This window comes from Diabrotica undecimpunctata, chromosome 4, assembly GCF_040954645.1.
Source record: "Diabrotica undecimpunctata isolate CICGRU chromosome 4, icDiaUnde3, whole genome shotgun sequence".
NCBI lineage: Eukaryota > Metazoa > Arthropoda > Insecta > Coleoptera > Chrysomelidae > Diabrotica > Diabrotica undecimpunctata.
In genome coordinates, this window is record NC_092806.1 from 17,570,332 (window position 1) to 17,592,603 (window position 22,272).

Consider the following 22,272-nt stretch of genomic DNA (forward strand, 5'->3'; position numbering starts at 1 on the left):
AATTATACAACGATATCAGAATAAATTATTAAGGAACATCGTTAACGCTCCATGGTACTTTAGAAACTGTGATCTTCATCGAGACGTAAGTAAGTACGACAAGTAAGTTTGCCGAGAGTCATGAACAAAGGCTCTCCAACCACGTGAATTTCGAGGCCATCAAACTCCTAGACAACGCCAACCAGATAAGAAGACTTAGGACAATGAAGCCGTTTGAGTTAGTGCTGTAAGTGAGTGAAAGTGAAAAAGCAGAGCAAAGTGCGGCTAAAGTGTACACGTTAGCTAGTAGTACTATAATGTATTAGAGCCTAAGGAATATTGCTGAATGTAACCTTAGATAAGTTTTTCGTAATATTTGTATATAGAACTAACTTGCTTATTGATCATAGTGAATGATCAGATAGCAATAATCATAAGATTCCTGTTGGAGTTTCATTAAATAAAAAAAAATATCACCCTTAGGGATTTTCTTTATATTTTCACAACACGTGTGGGAGCAATACTATACAAAATATCAGTTCAAGGAAATAATATTTTAATTATTAATTTAATATTTATTTAAAAAGAAAAAGGAAAAAATAGTTAAGATTTGATTTCACGTACAACGCGTCTATTTATCCGCTTATACGTATTTCGGCCTAATAGGCCTCATCAGAACGGCTTTCACAGTCGCTCTGAACGTGAAAATAAATCTTTTCTGTCTTTCTCTGAATTTAGTTTCAAAAATTAGTCTACGGATTTTAATATTTATTTGTTAAAATGGTTTGTTTGAAAAATTTCAAAAGCTTACTTTTATACAATTTTTGTAACAAAAAATTTTTTTTGTACAGGTTTTATTAAAGTATATAAGCTTCCTAAACACTCTGTATATGAATATATGCCGCATAAATTCTCTGTATGGAGCGATTAGTCCCAAGCCGGAAGCGCAGCGGAATAATTTGCCCCACACCACCCTACATGTGTAGTGCTATGATCAAGAGCGGATCCCCATACAAAAAGTGAATACCAACTCTTGAAGGAATCTTGAAAAAAAATGAATATATTCACTGGATCTAAAGCTCTAAATATTATCGATTGAAGCTGTGCGCAAGTCTAAGGATGAGACAGGACGTTGGTTCACGTCCACAGCATCCTGGCATCCTGGACCAGCCCGGGAGACGCGATGCGGCAGTCAGACGTGAGAAACTTGCCTGACGCGTCCTCTACTCCGATCGTATACGTACGTTTACCTGTCAGGTGTTAACATACTTTTGGACGGTATAACATGACGCAGGATCTGACGCTCTCGCTTAAGAACGAATTTTGTGGTTAACGGGCTCACTCGAAAAATCGGGTAAGTGGATTTTTGGCTTCAATTCGACGAAGATCATTAAGTTTTATGACACTGCACGAGACCTTTGCAAATTAGCACTTTACATCGGGGACTTTCGACTTTCTGGTTAGAGAATTTTGTAAATTTACAAAAAATTTAAGGCGACATTTTTTTTGAAAAATAAATTGAAATAATTAAATGGTTAACAAAATACTAAAACAAAAAACAATATCTTATTCAAAAACAAAAGTTGTAAAAGATAAACTTCCTGTTTTTTTTACATTTTCGGAAGAATTATTAAATAAGATTTACACATTTTTCATTGCTGGTTAAAATAAAGTTATTAGATGACTTCAACATTTATATTTTGATTGACAATTAAATTTATATGGTAGATATGAAATTTATGGTTCAAGTTTTTAAATATAAAATTTGATTCGGTAGATCTTATTATCTTATTAATGTTAGAAATTATAGGTTTTGATTGAATCCTGTTTAGGTTTTTCATAAATCTCTGCCGTTAATGGTTTTTTGTAATTAAATGAGGTTTGATTTGTTGATGTTTTCGCAACTTTTTTTTGTTCTTACTGTAATTAGAGATATTGATACAATATGCGCATTCTGTGTATATTGCCGAACCATCTAATTGCTTATGTGTTTATAGGATGAGCACTTATGTGATCTATTATTGTTATTGGCCAATATTTTTTAATTTACAAATAAAATAAGTTTAAATTATCACAATTTTTATTAACTAAACTCACGACACCTCTTTTTGGTGACAAAGTGACATACTTACATAATTTAAGAAAGGTGTCAACACATTGTTGTTATATTTTTCATGTAAATAAATTATTCTTTTTTCTTCTTCTTCCTTCTTTTATGTTGGCTCTAAATCCTGTTTTCTCTTTAATATTTACCTAATAAATTGTTTAAATTATCGCACCATCTTTTTCTTGGTCTGCAAATACTTCTTGGTTCATTTGGTGATTTATCTCGTGCTATTTGTACTAACCTATCCTCTGTCATTCTACTTATGTGTTCGTTTCACTCCTGTCTTCTGTCTAGTATTTTCATCTCTGTTGTTTCTAGTAGTCGCCTTGTTTTAGACGTTTCAGGTTTTGTCTCCGCCGTGTATGTTAATATAGGTCTAATTGCTGCTTTATAGATTCTTGTTTTTGTGTCTTGTCTTAGGTGTTTGTTCTTTCAGATTGTGTCATTAAGAGATCTGGTCGCTTTACTTGCTTTTAAGCTTTATTGTCGTACTTCTTCTTCAACATCTCCGTAACTAATTATATCTATTCCCAGATATCTAAACCCTGCTTCCTGCTTTATTATTTTCCCATCAATTTTGATTTTATATCGTAGTGGGTATTTAGATGTTGTCGTACATTTGGTTTTTTCTGCTAATATTATCATATTGAAATTCTTGGCTGTTGTATTGAAGATGTGTGTTAATCTTTGCAGCTCGTCTTATGTCTCAGCGATTAATGCGGCGTCGTCTGCATAACATAACACTTAGATTTCTTTGTTCCCCATTCTGTAACCATGACCTTTATGTACTGCTTGTATTGTTTCATCTATTATTATATTAAAAAGAAGTGGACTTAACGAATCTGACTCCGCTTTGTACTAATATACACTGTGTTAGTTTTCCATTTTTCTTGGATTGTATTCGATTAATGAAGTAGATGTTTCCGATGGTTTGTATATTACTGATTGGTATGTTTCTTTTATAAGTAGGTGTAAGATGTCTTTGACTTGAATGCGATCGAAAGCCTTAAGGTCAGTTCTATAAAACATAGATATGCTGGTTTATTGTACTCGATGGCCTTTTCTGTGATTTGTCTTAGTACAAATACGGCGTCTAAGCAGGATCTTCCGGATCTGAATCCTTGTTGTTCATCTAATTGTTAGTTGTTAGTTTAATGATTTTGTTGGTTCGGATTTTTGTGGTAAGATTTAGTGCGGTATTCAGTAGATTTATACCTCTTTAATTGTTTGGGTCTTCTTTACCTGCTTTCTTGAATATTGGTATCATTATGCTGTTTCTCCATGCGTCTGGTATCTGGCATTGCAATATTAGTTTTTGTATAAGTTTTGTTATCTCAAGTGTTATACTTTCTTCTCCGTATTTTAGAAACTTGTTGGTTATTCCGTCTGGTCCTAGTGACTTTCTATTTTTAAGTGGATTTATGGCTACCTCTACTTCCTGAAAACCGATTTCTATTTCATGTCTTAATTCAAGTACGTTATTGTGTTGATTATTATGTTTCTTTCCTTTGAACAGTTCCATCAGGTATCTGTCCCATTCGTTTGCTGGTATGTTATTGTATTCCTTTAATTCTACCATTTCTTTCCGTTGGTTTCTTATGAATCTCCATATTTGTTTTTGTGTATTTTCTCCAATATTTTTCAATTTATAAATAAAATTTTTATAGTTGGGTTTAAATTATCACAATTTTTATGATCCAAACGCACGACACCTGTTTTGGTGACAAAGTGACATACTTACATACTTTAAGAAAGGTGTTGACACAAATGGTTAAGCGCAATATGTTTCGTTTTTTTTTTCTTTTTCTTCACGTGTCTTCTTCGCCAATAAGGCTGAGAGTCATCTTTGCTATTTTTGTCTTTGAAGTCGCTGCAGGGAACAATGGTATCGAGTTCCATAAGAACCATTTTATTAGATTTCTCAACCAGAAGATTCTTCTTCGTCCTATTTTGTTGGTGTTAAATCTTGTTCTGCATTATCAATTAAAGGCTGTTGTATTTTTCACTACGGGTTATATATGTGCCAAATAATGAAGTTTTCTTACTTTAATTATATACAATATTTCATTGTCTTTGTTAATTTTGGACATAACTTCTTTAATCTAACTAATTTTGATTAACTTTATTGGTCACTCTATCTGTCCAAGATATTTTTAAAATTCTTCGGTATGTCCACATTTCAAAAGTTTCCAATTTATTCAGGTAACGTTTATTAACAGTCCATGACTCTGCACCATACAACAGAATCCAAAATACATAATAATTTCAGGCTTAGATCTCTGCTACATAGTTTTTGTTTAACATTTTTAAATGCGTTTCATGTCTTTTCCATTCTTATTCTTATTTGCCTTAAATCGTCAACTGCATATCCTCGTTGCCCTTTATATTTAATGACAGATCCCGAACTCATTACTTGTTGCAGCAACTCCGCAATCTTAAATCCACACTTCTTTAAAGATCAGTTATGTTTTCTACTATCAGTGTTGTGTCATCAGCATATCGGATATCACATAGGGTACTCCATTGATTTTTATACCAAATGTTTCGTTATACTTTATAATAAAACACATACCTGTCTACCACCTAGTCTGATTTTAATTTTTTAACGAGTATTATGACTTCTAGTTTATGGTATAAATTATTTATTATTCTCATATCTATTAAGTCAATATTTCTATTTTTAATGGTGTGTATTAATGAATTATGCTGTATAGTGATAAAGTCTTTGTTGTAGCCTCAGAAACAAACATATATGTATACTTTCTGTTTTTTTTTACGTTTTAGGAAGAATTATTAAATAAGATTTACACATTTTTCATTGCTGCTTAAAATATAATGTTTAGCGAATTATAAGCGTATTGAATTATGCTGTATAGTGATAAAGTCTTTGTTGTTGTCTCATAATTAAACCTATATATATATATATATATATATATATATATATATATATATATATATATATATATATATACTGATTTAAATTTAAACACCTCTATTTTGTTCCTAAGCCGCTTCTCTATCTCAACTCATCCAGCGAAGACTGTATGAAGTCATGTTTTTAAGTTTTCGAATAAAGCAAGATAAAGTTTTAATTCCTACAAAAAATCGGGGGTTTTTATTTATTAAATTTTTTTTTTTATTTATTTATTTTGCTTCAACCACTTAGGGTTATTAGCATAAGAAAAATACAAAAATGATAAAGACATACATAGGCATATACAAAATATCAATTACATAATAATGTATACAATATATATTTTAATTATTGATGTATTGTATTAAATTTTATTGAAAAGGTTTATAGTTTTCAAGAATTCTATCAAGTCAGCTACGTATTTAGATTCTCCTAAAAGTTCTTTTAATGTTTTTGGAAAGTGATGATATAGTCTTTCCACTGAGTATATTGGACACTCAATCAAAATGTGCTTCACTGTCACTTTACATTCACAAACAAAACACGCTGGTTCCTCTTCTTTCTTCAACAAGTATTCATGTGTTGTAGAAGTGTGTCCTAATCTGAGACGTGTTATTAGGACTTGATGTTGTCGCTTTGAAGGCCAGAAGTTCCATGGAAGAACGGAAGATTTTATTTCCATCAATTTAGTGGTGCTTCTATTCCATTGGTTTTGCCAAACATCGTGCAATTTTGATTTTAAGTAAGGTTTTAAATCCAAATGCACCGTTAGATTTTCCACTGATGCGGCTGTATTGGTTACTGCGGACCTAGCTAGACTATCTGCCTTTTCGTTACCATCTATTCCAACGTGTGACGGTACCCAGAGGAACTCTACTGTCAAATTGTTTTGGTATATACGGTATAAAATTAACTTAATCTGCTGTAATGTTGGATGAGAGGGATAAATCTGAGAAATTGATGTCAGACAACTAAGTGAATCAGATATTATAAGAGATTTGGAAAGTTTTTTTTCTAGAATATAGGTTAGGGCCTTATTGATAGCAAATAGTTCTGCTGTAAAAATACTTGTCTTAGGAGACAATTTATAGATGGAATGTTCATGGGATGTCACAAAGCATGCTTCTACTCCATTTATGGTCTTAGATGCGTCCGTGTATATAAAATGGTAATTTTTGTACTGTGTGAGAACATGGAGAAAGTGAGTTTTAAAAAAATTTGGTATCACGTTATTTTTATCATATGCTGTAAGTTTAAGGTTACAAAGCGGAGAGGGAACAACCCAAGGAAAACATAAGTTTATTTCACAGATAGGATAAATGGGAGGTAGTTCAATATTAAAATCGAATAAGTATCTATTAGCTCGTTCGTAGAAAGGTACAGGACCCCTATTTCTTTTTCGATAGACCTCCTGGAACCTGTTAGCAACAGCATGATGAAGAGCTGGATTTTTTGGGTTAGATTTTATACTCGAGACATACGATAGAGTTAAGTATTTTCTTCTTAGGTTTAAGGGTGGCTCTCCAGCTTCACAGAGTAGCCTGTCCACAGGACTGGTGCAATATGCTCCTATAGCAAGTCTAATGGCTGAACTCTGTAGAGTATCCAAAGTTTTAAGCAATGCTTGGTTTGCGGTGTTATACACAACACATCCGTAGTCCAGTTTTGATCTAATTAAAGATCTATATAAATTTATTAGAGTTGGAAAATCTGCTCCCCAATTTTTATGTGATACAAATTTCATAATGTTTAGTCCAGCTTGGCACGATACTCTTAGCGAGTGTATATGACTTGTCCAACTTAATTTTGAGTCCAGTTGCATCCCTAGGAATTTTATTTCTTTTGTATATTCTATAGGAGAATTGTTTAAAAATAGATTGGGAAGCTTTTGTGGATTTGATTTTCGTGAAAAATGTATAGCTTTTGTTTTTGTATTGGGAAACTGGAGCCCAATATTGTTAGACCACGATTCTGTCGACTTAAGAGCTGCAGAAATACGATTATGAGCCGATAATATGTTTTTATTTCTTGCTAGAATTACCAGATCATCAGCATACAAAAAAGTTTTAATTGTGCCATTGCAATCCGATACAACATTGTTAATAGCAATTAAAAATAGTGCTACGCTTAGATTCGAGCCCTGTGGAATTCCATTTTTCTGTAATTTAGATTCAGACAAATGGTTATTGATTCGAACTTGGAAATATCGTTGCCGTAGAAACTTTGAAATAAAAGCAAACATGTTACCGTGAATCTTCCAATTGTGGAGTGTGGTTAAAATATCGTAGCGCCATACTGTATCAAAAGCCTTTTTTACATCAAAGAATATGGCTAAACATTCTTGATTACATATAAATGCTTCGTGAATTTTTGATTCCAATGATATTAAGTTATCTAATGTTGATCTATTTTTCCTAAATCCACTTTGTTCGGGTATAATAAGATGTTTATGTTCAATATACCACATGAGTCGATTGGCAATGATCTTTTCTAGCAACTTACACATTGCATTCGTGAGAGAGATTGGACTATAGGATTCTGCTTCAAATTTAGGTTTACCTGGTTTGTGTATTGAAACTATGATTGACGAGTACCATATGTGTGGGAATACCTTATTGATCCATATAAAATTGAATAGTTGCAATAATAGTTCTTGGCCTACTAGTGGTAGGTTCTGTAGAAAAAGCACAGGTATATTATCTGGTCTTGGACTAGTATTTCTAACGGAGTTAAGAGTTTCAATAAGTTCAGTTAAGCTTATAGGATTGTTTATTGGTGAAGTGTCATTGATTATTGGTATTCCTTTATTTTCTTCAAATCGTTTCTTATTTAAGAATTTTACTGAATAGCTTTCATCACTAGAAGCGGTACAATATTGATTTGCCATTATTTCAGATATATTGCATTCGTACGTAAATGTCTGATTGTCTTTTATTAAGTATTTTATAGAGTGTTGTGAGTTTTTTCCAGATATAGTTCTAATCATGTTCCAGATTTGACCAATTGGAGTAGATCTATTGATTTCTAAAACAAACTTTTGCCATGACTCTTGCTTGCTTTTTTTAATAATAAATCTACATTTAGCTCTTATTCTTTTAAATTCCAAATGATTTTCATTAGTTTTATATCGTTTATATCTATTAAAAGCCGATTTAGATTCCCTTATTGCCTGTTTGCACGCATCGTTCCACCACGGAACAGGTGAATGTTTTGGATGAAAAGCTGTTTTTCCAATAGATTGATTCGCTGCATCAATGATGACTTTATTGAAAAATAATGTTTTCTCGTTAATATCTTGTTCTGAGTCTAACATTTCTCTAAGATTCATAGCTGATGAAGAAATCAATGTTGAGAACAGTGTCCAGTTGGCTTTATTTAAGGACCATTTGGTGATGTGCGTATTGTGCTTATGGTACAACAGATTGTTAACTAAGATGGGAAAGTGATCACTTCCATATAGATCAGGTAAAGTGTCCCACGATAAACTAGGTTGCAAGTTTGGTTCACAAATTGACAAATCAATTACTGAAAACTCTCCTGATGCTGCATTATATCGAGTATTCCTGCCGTCATTAAGTAGATTTAAATTGAGATTATTTAGGATATTTTCTATTTTTCTTCCCATTTTTGTCAATTTTTTTGAGCCCCATAATGAATTATGTGCATTAAAATCTCCCAGTATAATTCGAGGTGTAGGAATCTGACATAAAAGATTAGAAATATCTGCTATACTTGGATCAGAATTAGGTGCGATGTAAAGACTGCAGATGTTAACTTTTAGTGGACCTACTAAGCACACCGCTACAGCCTCTAGATTTGTTATTAGAGGAATACTGCAATATTCATAGGAATTCTTGATAAAAATTGAAACTCCACCACTGGCATGTTCTTGATTTTGCCTAATTTTAGATACGCTTGTATAATTTCTCAAATTATGAATTTTGTTATTTTTAAAATGAGTTTCTTGTAGACAAATTATAGAAGGTAAATTTTGAGCAATTATTAATTGTAACATTTCTAAACGGGTATAATAACCGTTCAAACTCCACTGTAAAATAGACTTGAACGTGACCTTATGTAGAAGGTTTTATGGAGGAGTCGCTATCGAGCTGAGGTTTTAGTTGTCGAGTAATTGAATTAATTATTTTAGTACATCGCGATTTCATTTTTTTTTGATATAATGTGAGGATAGATCTCTTTTAACAGATTAAGTAAGCGTAATGTGTCTTCTGTATAAGTTTTAGATAGACTCAATTTATCTGGAGATCCTAAAGCATTTTCAAAAAAATCAGTTAGTTGTTCAAAATTTACTATCGGTGTTATAAGTTTATTAGTAATAAAATCTTTTACGGGTTCCATACTGTTAGCAATAGTCTCAGAATTATCAATAGTTTTGGATTTTTTAAGTTTTTGTATTGGTTTTGTAAAATTTTCTTTAGGTTCTTGTAAAGGTGGGGATAAAATTTCATCAAGGCTGCGCTTAGCTGTGTTTACTTCTTTACTAGGTGTATTAGTTATTTCAAGTGTATCAGTGGTATCTATTGATATGCTATTGATAGGGCATGCTAGTGTTGAGGAATATTTATTAAATTGTTTTTATATTTTTATCCATTGCGTTTAAAGTATTGCTCCATTTGTGCTTTTAAATATGTCAATTTTGTTTCTTTATCTGGTTTTTGAATGAGTTAGTACAATATTCGCTTGAAAAAAATTGGGAATATAAATAATACATACCATCGTGTTGTGAAACTGTATTAATTATTAAAGTCAGTGATTTCATATTTTTATGATGTATCAGAATGTAGAGTTCTATAGAAGCCATGGTACATAGTAGGAATTTTTCCAGTTTCGCAAAGTCATAATAACCCAGTTAACTTCTTATCTATTGGCAAAATATTTATGTATACTTTAGACGAAAATTTGTCAATACGAGAAGGACGTTCCCTTTTTGCTTTTGTTAGATCACACCTGTTAGAATCGGAACCTAAATCAGACTTAAAAAAATCAACATTTGCTGTGTTATATGAAGTACTGATTTCCTTTATTTGACTGATTTTCATCATTCCTTTTCCATTGTCAGTTTTCCAATTTTTGTTGCCAACAAGGCTTTTGAAATCTAGGAAGTCTTCTTGTGGCATTTCTGTTACATTATATTCTTTTTTTTTGATAGTTTTGGCCATTTTTATCAAAATATTCCATTATTCAGGAACATACAAGACCGACTTACCATTTTTTCGCGTTTTTAATTACAGTATACATGCTGTATCCCCCATTTTGGGTGTGCCCCTTCTTTGTTTTTTCTCTATCTGTATCACATGCGGTACAATAAAGTCAAATTACCTTGTGTGATCTTGCAAGTTCCAAAAGTCTTTAAAAATCCTTTGTCTCATTTTTGTGGTATACTTAAGCCTGCATGTTTGTTGGCAATGTTCGCCTATTTTTCTTGACTTAACGAGTTTTCCCTGTCGATTTGCATGTTCCAACCCACGATCTAGACCAGTTTTAGATTTTACATCAATCCATTCTTCTTCTTTTCTTTCTCGTTTTCTACCCACTTTAACTCTAGTATTACTATTCTTGTTCTTCTTAGTCTTACTTATTTGTTCCTCATTTTCCTTTATATTATTATATGGAATTTTCATCTTTTAAAGGTAAATAATCTGGGTCACTATCTGAGCTTGCATGAAAAAGGTCTTCAGTATCGACTTCAAAATTTTCGTTAACTGTGTTCGTTCATTCATTTTCTGAAAACAAAAGACGATGCATCTTACATTATGAATCTTTACTTATTTATATTAAAACAAAAACTATAGAGGCTTCAATATTACAACTCCAACTTCTCTGGTCGTATTTAGGTCCGGGTTATCACAAATTGTTTCTAAAATAAGATATAAATAACTCATGTTTCTATACATATTAAAAATATACTAAGCTCTTGAACTATATAATGGGGAATGCTTTAAATAAATCAGAATCAAGATTTGAAAAAGTAGAATAGAAATTCAAAATATCACGAGAAATGTTATCTATGTAGCAAAACAAATATCGTTTGAAGAAAATATGACAATTAACAAAATTGGGAAAATTCTTAGTTTTTAAATATGTTCCAAATGTTTGTACCTTTAAACAAACATACAAGAAACATTTTGCTAATATCTCTTATTAAATTGGCAAAAAGTTTTTTTAATAAGAATAACAATATAGTATCAATATAATTTTAAAATTTAAATTAATAGCGTGCATAAATACCATTTATTTAGAATTAGGTTTTTCCATGATTGGATTGGATTTTGTTTTGGCTTTTCATTTATATAAATCACTTTCCTTTAAACCGTTTAATCTTTGGGCATGATTTTTCCAGTTTGATGAAAGTCGTTAAGGATTTCTCTTTTGTCCGTCCGTCACTGGTATTTTAGTTGAATTGAGTTGAAGGACTACTAACACCCTCGATCATTTATATATATATATATATATATATATATATATATATATATATATATATATACAGGGTGAGTCACCACTAACGATGCGGAAAATTACAGCGAAATGGTAAAAGATTTTGAAAACATTTTAAATGTATAATATGTAGGTTGATAAAGGCTACATTTTAAAATTATTCTGAAATATACAGGGGGTCACAATAAAGCGCGGTGTTTCAAAGTTATATTTTTTCTTATGGAACACCCTATATTTATTAAATTTTCTAATTGCCTGCAAAAAATAAGGTATAGTTTCAAAAGACTTCCCTATACCTATGTACAGAGTGTTCTGAGTTATGTCGATTTTTCTTAAAATATAAAACTTTAAACGAGGACTCATTCCTAATTTATTTAGGCAATTCTAATAAAATTGTATTATTATGGCTTATTATGAAGGCTTATTTTAAATGGAACACCATGGATATTAATTAATCGTAATACTAAAAAAAGTTTCCTCTTTTGAATGGTTTAAAGATGTCCTATACTTAAGTCTCATAGTTTTTGCGTAATTTACAATTATTTAAACTCTTCATTGGTATACATATTGATTTTAAAACAAAAGATACAGTAGTTAGTTTATGTCATTACATGACATTCGTGTGTAATATTTAACTTTCATTGTTCCTAAAAATAAAGAATTACGCTATCCATGAAAGAGTCGACATGGTACTTTGCATTGGAGAATGTATAAAATTGTTTCTTAGCTTCTAAAGTTTATACTCAAAAGTATCTTGATAGAAGACACCCACAAAAGGAAGTTTTTGAGAGATTGCTTAATAGATTCCGTGCTACTGGTAATGTTGCATACGAAAAGGTAAATAAAAATAAACCAGTTATTGGTGATAACGTTAACGAACTTAATGTCCTGCTTTCTGTTACGGAAAACCCAAATATTAGTACAAGAAAAATTTCGGGTGAATTAGAAATTAGTCAAACTAGTGTATGTAGAATACTTAAGACCAACCACTTTCATCCGTATCACACTAAACTTCACCAGCATTTGACAGAACAAGATTATGGTAACCGTTTAAATTTTTGTGTATGGACTTTAGATAAAGTTGGAGAAGATCCTGATTTTTTTTTAAAGTGTATTATTTACAGACGAATCGACTTTTCATAATAATGGTCTAGTAAATAGACATAATTTTCATTATTATGACACAGAAAATAAACATTTATTTCATACTGTTGATCGCCAACACCGATAGAGTGTTAATGTTTGAGGTGGCATTATGGGCGAGTACGTTATCGGCCCGTATTTTTTTGACGGACATCTCAATGGGACAAATTTCATAAATTTTTTAAAACAAGATTTTTGGACACTGCTTAAGAACCTTCCACTTAACCTACAAACAAAAATGTGGCTCCAGTTGGACGGAGCTCCTGCTCATTTCTCACGTGATGTTAGGAACTACCTGAACAGAAAATTTACAAACAGATGGATAGGTAGAGGTGGTTCATATAATTGGCCCCCTAGGTCACCAGGACTAACCAAGATGGATTTTTTTAAATGGGGTTATATTAAAAATATTGTATATGCTACACCTCCTACCACTAGAGATGACATGAAATTAAGAATTACCAACGAGTTTGCTTCAATAACTCCTGCTATGTTAAATACTGTAAATAAATCATTCGAAGGTAGAATCGCTTGTTGTATTGCACCAGATGGCAAGCAATTTGAACATCTGTTATATACCTGGACATTTTTTCTTATAGTAAGTTTTGGATTATTTTGTATTATTTATGTTCATTATTCAGTTTGTATTATTTTGTATTATTTGTTTTATTAAAATTCTTTCTGTTTCGTTTTGTATTTAATTGTTTTCAAAAAAAGAGTGTGTGCTCGTAAGCCCGTAAAAAGTTATAGGTACATCTATTATTATGACTTCAAAGAAATAAATATATTTTTCAGTTTTATTTTTATTTAAATATTAAACTTATTTTAATACTTAAAATAATACAAAAAAGTAAACATAACGTTAATATCTACGTCATTTTTGAAAACTGTAACCTCTGCGCAGTTGCCTTTCAATTGATGAATCTTAGAAAATCTAAAAAACATCAGATTTTCAACAATATTTTTTTATTTTCTTGTCATCATATTTTAATACTAATTATCCTATTCCCAACGAATACAAATCCAAAGACATAAAAATTTTAATTTATTTACAAAACATGTATTTACAACTACACTTGTTTCGTTTATAACAATATGTTAATATGATGGGTTTAAAAATCGAAAGTAACAATTATAAACATTTGAAATCGATTTCCGTTTAAGAAAATTTTAAATTACGGCAAAACTATCAGTCCTAGTTATGGGACATCCCTATATCATTCGAAAGAGAAAAATTTTTTTAATTTAATAATTCATTAATATGCAGGATGTTCTATTTAAAATAAGCCTTATATTACACATTGAATAATCCAATAATGAAACTACAAATTTTGAACACCCTGTAAATAAATAATAATTAATCATGAAATACATTCGACCAATATCCAGCTATTTAGATGTATCAGTAATTTTCTTAGAATTGCTTGAATAAATTAAGAATGAGTCCTCGTTTAAAGTTTAACATTTTAAGAAAATTCGACATAACTCAGAACACCTGTACCTACATAGGTATAGGGAAGTCTTTATCAAACTACATACTATACATTTAAAAAATTTTCAAAATCTTTTACCGTTTCGCTGTAATCTTCCGTCTCGTTAGTGGTGACTCACCCAGTATATAAATATATATATATATATATATATATATATATATATATATATATATATATTGTGATGATGTATTATTTGTGAATGATGTTTTAATGAGCAATGAGTGTTTTTTAATAATATATATATATAGGGATTTTATCGCGGTTCTCAAAGAATTCGTTTGTAACCCCTTTTTCAATTATCTTTATTGTATCTATTATGAAACACACATATATATCTAACATAACCAATGTAAAATTTAAAATAAACTATCTTTAAATTGAAATTCTTATGAAACTAATTAAATTATATAGACAATGTAAATTTTAAACAAACTATCATTAAAATTGAAATTCCTATGACACTAATTAAATTATATTAACAAAATTGTGTACCTTTCTGTCACTGAATGCCTAAATGAACTGTTCTCCACTATATAGATTTTAATTACCACTCAATGTCTTCGTTCTCAGCCTCGGTTATCCTTGTTTTTGTGAAATTCCTTTTTACAATTATCAGCTTCCACCAATTTAAAATATTTTTCTTCTTAATAGCATTTATATTTATTCTTCTTTTTAATATACCAATATCCAATCACCAAATATATTATATAATTTTATTTTCAATTAATACTTTCTTCCATTTTCCAATCACCAATTATACATAACATAATTTTTAATCTTCAATAATATTCTTCTAATATACTTTCCAATACTATCAAATTTTAATACTAAATCACTGATTATTGCATACTTTATACTTTCTTCCTAATTCTGACTGACTAATCTTGAACTGACTGAACAACTGACTTCACTAACTGTAACTAACTGTCTGACCGACCTTATACTGACTTCATAGTAACTGTTCTGATTGCTTACTAACTGACTGGCCATTTTGAATCCAAATCACCGAGTATTTATACCTTTTCAATGTTCCAGAACCATCTGGCAAGAAATCATATTCGAATTGTTCTATATATGAATGTTCTCGAAAAAGTATATCTTCGATCCACAGAAATAATCATATTCGCGAAGGTTCTACCGTAAACAAAGGTTAAATTCTGTATTCTAGAGAATTCTTTACTTTTCTATCGAGAATTTTATTGACATTTAGGCTTTTCAGATCAGAATATAAACTTATATGTAAATTAAACATTTTAAATTAACAAATAACCCCACTTTTACATTCGCAACTATTTTTATCTGTCACTTATTCAGAGTAGGTATTTTTGGTTGCCTATGCACATGGCTCACTTAAATATATTTACAATATTATAATTATTAAAAAAAAACTGTTTACACTTATTATATGCTAATTTCTTAAAAATACCCTCATATAAATAATTTTTATAGTATATAACTTATTATTAAAATAACCAAATACTTTTTATATCTAATATTATCTAGTGTATAACTTATAAATTATTTTTAGTCACTATTTTTCTTTCTCCTATATAAAATATCATTTCAATATATATATATATATATATATATATATATATATATATATATATATATATATATATAATCACTCGGTCATTTGAGATTTAATGATAGCATCGTCCTTATAGCCGATCGTATGGATGATGCAATAATAATGTTTTAAATTTTTTATCACGCTTCCTTGACGGTCGGACTAAAAATTAATATGAACAATACCCAAATAATGATTAATCTGGTGCTTAATCGAAATATTGCTGTTGATGGAAAGGATATTGTGCAGACTACATCGTATAAGTACTTGAAAGAACATAAAATTCGGTTAGGCAGAGATAACTAGACATGCCAACTCCCACGTAGCATAGAATTAGCCTGGGCAGCGTTTGATAAATTAAACTACTATGTATTTAAATCGGATCTACCCATATGCCAAAAGGAAAATCTTTGTCCAATGTGTGTTACCTGTACTCACTTATAGAACAGAAACATTAACACTCACAAAAAAGGTAGTGAATAAGATTCGCGTGACTCAGAGGGCTATGAAGCGTGAGATATTGGGTCTCTCTCTTAGACACCGAATCACAAACGAAGAAATACGTCGTAGAACAGTAACAACAGATGTCATCTAAAAAATCGCGTCGCTAAAATTGATCTGGGCAGCCCCGTCGCCAGATTATCAGACAACCGATGAACAAAACGTATTGTCGAGTAGAGACTAAGACAAAAACCAATACGGAGCAGAGGACGTCCACCAACTAGATAGACGAACGATCTGAAACGTGTTAGAAATAACTGAATGCAAGCTGCACAAGACAGAGACAGATGAAAATAGCTGAAGGAGACCTATTACCAACAGGTGAAGCATACAGGTCGATGATGATAAATACTATCTAATTTCTTTCTAGAAATAATTCCGCACAATTTGGTAATTGCGGAATACTTAAAAATAAAATGTGAAATTGCTTTAAATAAAAGACAACAATGGAGACAAAAACAAATTTAATAAAAACACTGCCTTAATTTGTTTTAAAAACTAAACAGCAAGTATTGCGGTGTTCCCTTTTAATTTAACCTGTTATTTATTCTAACACATAGCAGGGTATTGTCAGGACCAGTCCCAAATTAAATAGTGTAATTTAATTTTCTTTGCCTTGTAAATTTATCAGCGTTTAACACCCCATTTGTCAATCTTGAAATGAAAAGTTCCTTTAAAAGATTCCAAAGGTCAGGTTTATTTATAAAGCATGTGTTGTTATTGTCGTTGCATGCTATTTAGGGCTTGTTTTTTAAAAACCTACGTGGGTGTTGCATTGTCTATTTATATAATAATCATAAACAACAATACTTCCTTGTGAAAAGTGATAAGACAATAGATGTCATCTTTAAATTAATATTCATACTTTACCTTCGTATATGATAACTTTTGATATGAGAACATAACCTATTCCAAAGATTAGATACAAGGTGTTCAAAAGTTAAAATTAAAATTGAAAATTTATTATATTATACCAAAAGTGCTATGAAGTGAAAATTGAAATGTTATGATTAAATTTGGTATTTTATGTAAATTACATATTATTTTGCATTGCACTAGTGCAAATTAGTGCATATATTTCGTTTTTCATCATAAAACGAATTTTTTTTCTTTTTTAACCCTTCATCACTCGCACCTCCAAAAAATTACGCCATCACTCGCGTGTTAGATTTTATCTAACATATGGGTATAGCTCAAATAAATGAGTCATTAGTACTTATTGGTTAAGTTTATTGGCTATTAACTTACAAAAAACGATAAACTTATATTTTTTTAAAACAAAACTGCAAAAAAAACTACTAGGTAAACTAAAACAATATACACATTATCCTAGAACAACACAAATAAGGGGATTTATTCAAAAAAAAAACGGGTGTGGCAGTCCAGTGGGACTGCCGGTAGAAGTTATACTTCTATACACGCGTTCGCCGTTAAAAATTTATGTAGGAGTCAATCTGCACAATCATTACATATGTAATGCTATAGGTAAGAGAGAGCAGAAAGAGAAAAAGAATTAGTTATATAGGTATATGGTGCATCGTTTGCTGTATATAAACATTTGACCTGTAATAGGAGTATAGTAAATAAAGGATTGTATCAATATTTTAATGAAAATATATATTTTTATTTTTATATATGTATAAAAGGAGTTGAATGCAAAAAAAAATTTTACACATACTCTGCAGTAAAATTCATTGTTTATTTTGCTATTAATATAAAAATTACAATACAATAAATACACTGCAACATAATTCGATATAATAATACAATATAAATTAAAATGTAATATTCATAAGTATTTAAAACTGCCAATATACATAACTTACTTTACGAAGATAAAAATAAAAAACCAACAACTCGGATTATGTTGTAAATTTTCATTTTATTTTAAAATTTATGTTTTTTGCGTATATTACATATATTTAATAAGATTAACGTGAGGTTTTTAAATATTTTAAAAATAAAAAAGGAAATTCATAATTGGGATTGAAACTCACAACCACCAGCGTATGAACCAAACACGTAAAGGATTTGCCAATTAGAAATGACACTAACGGATTTCAAAATTGACAGTTCTCGGTAAAACAGTGATTATTTTGAAATACAAAAGCCTAAAATAATTATAAACGTTTAATTTTAAATAATACAAAACATATCACATAAATAATAATATTAATACATATTATATTATATATAATATTATATATATATATATATATACAATATTATTAATATATATAATATTAAATATATATACAAAAGGAACATTTTTATTCTCGAGAGAGAAAGAGAGAGAAAATATATTTTCTGTCTCTCTCTTACTCAGTATCTTACATATGTAATGGTTTCACAGATTCACTCTCATGCAAATTTCCAACGCCGACCGTGCGTATAGAAGTATAACTTCAAAAATATACGCATTACGCATAAAATTAGATTTCTTCCTCTTCTAGGCAGTGGTGGCAAGTAAAATTTGTTAAACCAGTGTACTCTTTACATATCGGCAACTTACAGTTAGTACAATAATGTTGGGTAAACCTGTTCTTTCTTACAGGGTAAAAAGAACATCTTGGTTTTATAGTTGGAGTTGCCCCTTGGGAAACTGATGGCTTTTCTCCGGTTATATTTCGGATCCCGTGTCTCAACTGAAAAGGCAGATTTGGGATATTGGAACGTCGTTGAAGATGGGACATTAAAAGTTGATTGCCAAGCTCGGCAATGTAGCTTCTTCGGGGTGTTACAATATTAGTGTTATTTTGTTGTAAATTATTTGGCTGTTTATAGTTGAAATATCTAGTAGGCTGCAGAAAACAGTAAACGGCCAGCGATTGCTAAATCGAGTAATCGAGTATTCTGCCTTCATTTTATCAACAACATTCACTCCTTTTGTGAGGTTGTAGTCAGTAATAATCTCTGGCTTCATGGTATGCTCTTTGGTGTTTTCATCAATAAAACCATCGCTGTGTAGTGTTGAAAGTAGTAGTACATTCTTATATTTTTTTGTCACATATGATACAAGTACACACTTGTTTCCATCGTCACCATATGCAAACATGCTACTACATAAAGGTCTTCCTTTTACGTTTGTCAACTCAGGGGGAATTTGTTTTTTGTTCTTACGCAAAGTACCTATCGTTGTGAAGCAATGATCGTTCAATAAAGAGTTGGCTAAGGTTACAGAGGAAAAGTAAGTATCCGTAGTTACATTTCGACCGGTTCCACTTATGGGTCGTATAAATATTTTTACTACACTAGATGCATCGTTGGGTAGTTGATATGGTTCTTTAGGTTGTTTGCCGGGGTAAATTTCGAAATTTTGTGTGAAAAATGTTCTAGCGTCCACCAAGGCATAAATCTTGATTCCGTATCTCGCTGGCTTATTGGCTATTTATGCCTAAATTTGCATCGAGCACGGAACGCTTCCAACATTTCATCTATGGTCACATAGAATCCAGGAGTGTATGAAGATAAACAATTAGTGACAAACATTTCATATATTTATCGAATAGTTGCAAGATTATCAACTGCCGAATTTTCCTGCCTCTTAGTGGCGTCGTCAAATCTTACAGCTTGAATTATTTGGTAAAATCTTTTCTTGGACATAGTAGCTGCCAAAATATCTGGAGTTGTGCCATCTAATTTTCAGAGTTCATCAGTATTTAAATGCTGCGCTCTCTTTACCCCAGCAAGGAACAAAAGTTCGATAAATGATTTGCATTTCCTCGTAGTCAACAGCAGGACAATCCCTAGGGCGAGTATAAAACACTCTCATTATATCCAGTTTTTGATTTATATATTTTACAATATTATTGATCATAGCATCCAAAAAAAAAACAATTTCCAGCATTCTAATATGGTTTTGGTGCCTTTTGCTTTTACTTTTACCCCACGTAAGTTCGTAACAATATTACAAGCTTTGGTCTTACCTTTGGGAGTGTGTTTCTTCTGTTTCAACCATGGTGTTTTATCTTTACCATAAAATTTTGGATAACCATCATCTTGGCCGCTTTCTTCCATGGCATCTTCAGGATCACTGAGTAGATCTTGTGTGGACTGCTCAGAATCTGTATTGTGGATACTGTGTTCAGAACGAACATCACTTAAGTCCTTATCAGAATCTAGTAATTCCACATCGCTGTCTATCTCTTGATACCATTTTAGTAACTGGTTTTCCATTTTCTTGTCCATATTTACCTGCAATAAACCAAAATAGCACTTATAATAACGGATGTTCAACAATCTATAGGTATTTCACTAAAAATCTTACCTACATAATCATTCTGACCAAACAATGCCCTCTTTTCTGACCATGAGTCTTTAGGTTTGTAAATCGGCATTGTAAATATTCTTTCTCCATCTGTTTCTCTCGGTAGCAAACTTTTCTGAAGCATTTGATCATCATAACCATATCGTCTAATTATACGACCCTTGGCAACTTTTTCAGCATGGTATCTAAATCTGAGACACTGTCAACAGTGATTTCATTTGTATTGTAACATTTTTATAAAAATTAAAGGTGAAAAGATATCTAATGTCATTATTTTGCATCTATTTGAGTGACTTATTCAAATTAAACTAAAAATCTAACCTTTTATAATAATATTATATTTTTTATTAAGTGATCTCTCTAAAAATCAACACACGCCAACACTTGCGTAGTTAGATTTTTTCTAACGCTCCGACGAACGCGATCGCTCGCGTGTTAGACTTGAACTAACAACAACTGCTGTTGGCTATAAGATAATAGATACTCCCACCACTATTTAACATAGTCTTATACTAGTCTTCATAGGAGTATTCCTGGTTGAAGAACCCAAAAGAAGCAATATTTCGAAAATTATTGCGAAATATTTAAAAATGTTAGAGTTTTCCTAACGGTGCGAGTGATGGAGGGTTAAAATAGTCACATTACCTATATCATCATAATCATATTACCATCCTAAGTTGGGTGACAGTAAGTAAAATGGGTGACAATACAAATGCATGAACAAATTTTTTAATTTAAAAAGTTTAAAAATTTTTAATAATTTTTAACAATAGTGATTTCGAATCTTGTAATTGTTCATTAAATCTCTAAGTGTCAACTACAAAAACTAAATAAACTACAATAAACTAACAAAAATAATGTCTTCTTAGTACCGTTGGGAAATACCAAAGAAATAATAATAATTATATTATTTAATTCTTTTTGACTCTCCTATCCTCTATCTGTCTAATTCTTTTAAAACGTAAAAAGGGAGTGTCTGGACGTGTTTCAACTTTTAAGTTTGTGTCTGTATTTTCTGTTCTGTTCGATAGCTCCTTTTTATAGAATGGGCCATGAAGCGACGATGAGTAATACTATCGAACTGAAGTGCTATAAATCTAAATGAATCGACGTTACAATACTCTGGCGCTCACAAAATAAAACAACTTTTACCGGCAATCGTAAAAGTGCAAAGATTCCTTTTCGACCAAAGGTGTTTTATGTTTCAGTGGGGAAAAACGTTATAAGCCATATGATGCGGCAACGTATAGCTAGAAATTTAGATTTTAGTTTATATAATTTACATATTATACATTCAGGATGATGGAGAAGACATCTAACAAACTAAGAAACTCAACAAGTATTGGATTTAAGTTTAGCTAAAATTTGAGTACTCAAAATATTTTTAGAATTATAAATTTTCTATGTGCACTTTATAACATGGATGAATATTGTTAAATGATGTGGGATCTAGGGTCTTGAAATCTTACAGATGGCCGAGAGAAAGATTTTTAATTAAAAAAATATTATTAAGTTATAAGACTATAAATTGAGAAGAAAGCAGGGAAAACGAATACCGGGATCAAATCTGCAGACATAATTTATATACACCCAGAGTTGGAAATAGTACCAGATGCACTACAGCTTACATGCAATAACATCACAGCACCATACTCTGCTTTTTACACTAAACTGTTACACACTTACACTAATTCCAATGGTTTTGTGCTTATGAGTCTTCTTTTTAGTTCAGTGTTCAAGAAGCTGGATTGCCTCGACCATTTACATAACAATGTAACTATATAGCCTCTGCTCGTGGCTTGTTGCTGTTATCTTGATTACTTCGGTCATAATATCCATACC

At 30.9% G+C, this 22,272-nt stretch overlaps 1 protein-coding gene across 2 annotated transcripts in view; it reads left to right on the forward strand.

Moving 5' to 3' along the window:
• The first annotated feature begins 1,158 nt into the window (after positions 1–1,158).
• LOC140439250 (neuroligin-1-like) overlaps positions 1,159–22,272 on the forward strand; it is a 397,801-nt gene continuing 376,687 nt past the window's right edge. Inside the window, exon 1 of one of the 2 annotated variants that reach the window (XM_072529050.1) lies at positions 1,159–1,333. The gene's annotated coding sequence lies outside the window, so the exon portion shown is untranslated. Of the gene's footprint in view, positions 1,439–22,272 lie in introns of both variants that reach the window. The other variant, XM_072529051.1, reaches the window with a different exon arrangement.